This window comes from Sinocyclocheilus anshuiensis, unplaced genomic scaffold (assembly GCF_001515605.1).
Source record: "Sinocyclocheilus anshuiensis isolate Anshui unplaced genomic scaffold, SAMN03320099.WGS_v1.1 scaffold2654, whole genome shotgun sequence".
Lineage (NCBI taxonomy): Eukaryota > Metazoa > Chordata > Actinopteri > Cypriniformes > Cyprinidae > Sinocyclocheilus > Sinocyclocheilus anshuiensis.
The window spans coordinates 53,757-55,339 of NW_015558708.1; positions in this window are offsets into that span (position 1 = coordinate 53,757).

Here is a 1,583-nt window from a genome sequence, read left to right on the forward strand (position 1 = left end):
TGGGGAAGTATTGTGGGTGATATGGGGGCTTTGGGGGGGGGGTCTAAGGGTTTTTCAATGGGACTGATAAGAGTGGCAATGTTTAATGTAAGAGGACTGAAAATGGCGTAATGCCAGACAGCAGTTTTCTTATCTGTTAAAGATTTCTGTTATGATGTTTTGTTTTTACAAGAATGCCACTTGGAGAACGAGAGGGATGTGGAGAGGTTTTCAAAGGAATGGACCTTGGGACCATCTTTTTGGGGAGTGGGTAATGTGAGGGCGGATGGGGTGGGGATTTTATTTTTTTCCTGGGAGGTTATTATTGAAACATCTGGGGTGATTGTTCCAGGGAGGGTGATTTTTGTGGATGCAAGATGGAAGCGGAGGGGGTGGCCTTATGGTTTATAAATGTGTATGCACCCAGTAAGCGAGAGGAGAGGGAGGGGTTCTTGGAGAAAATTGTTCCGTTATTGTATACTAACCGGCTGGTGGTCGTGGGAGGGGATTTTAATATGTCCTAAGAGAAAAGGTCAGGGGGAATTTGGCATGGGTTATTAAAAGTTTTGGATTACAAGATTCAGGTCAGACAATTGGAGGAGAGGGTGTAGGTTATACATGGTGGAACAGTAGGCAGGAGGCATCACGTTTGGATTATATATTTTTTTCAAAGTTAGTAGTGTAGTAAATCAGCTCAAAAGGGAAATATTTATGAATAATTATAACTGGTTATGATTAATAATAAATATTTAGATTAAAGCTTAGAATTAACTGTAGCAGAATCAATATTACAATTATTTGATCTGTCCGTCCACCGAGCAGACAATATAATCATTTATCAATTCAAGGAAAGATTATTTTCCTGGCCAAGGAACAATAGCTTTCCTTCTTTATGCAGTACTAGCAAAATTGAAGGGGGTCTGAATACTTTCTGTACCCACTGTATATATATACACATATATGTGTTTTGCTTAGTTTAGTTATATGTACAGAATTAAGGAAAGTAAGGAAGAGAGAGGGAAGAGCAAAAGAATTGCAGTATTTCACATCAATTAACCATAACCTAATGAGAATCATGAAAGAATCAAAAATCACCTTAAAAGGAGCTCAAGCTTAAGCACGCATCTAAATAGTTGTAAACAGTTACTTGCATTGGCTTCGTTGCTGAATCAAGAGTCCTGATACGGTAGACAATGGTTCTTGATAAGTTCTTTTAGAAGTGAGCGGGAGCAGTATTTCACATCAATTAACCACAAACTAATGAGAATCATCAAAGAATCAAAAATCACCTTAAAAGGGGCTGAAGCTTAAACACGCATCTAAATAGTTGTAAACAGTTACTTGCATTGGCTTCGTTGCTGAACAAGAGTCCTGTTGCGGTAGACAACGGTTCTTGATGAGTTCTTTTAGAAGTGAGCTGGAAGTTTTCCTCTGTCGATCTGCTGTGGACTTTCCTATCTTCAGAAGAACCAGAGTTACTTGAAGATGAAAAACAGCTGGAAAATCAAGCTCAAGAGGAGAGTTTTGAGGAGTCTTGGAAAGTGTCCGGTTTTCTGAGCAGAGATTAGCCTGAGCTAATGACTTTCATAGTTCCTATCCACACC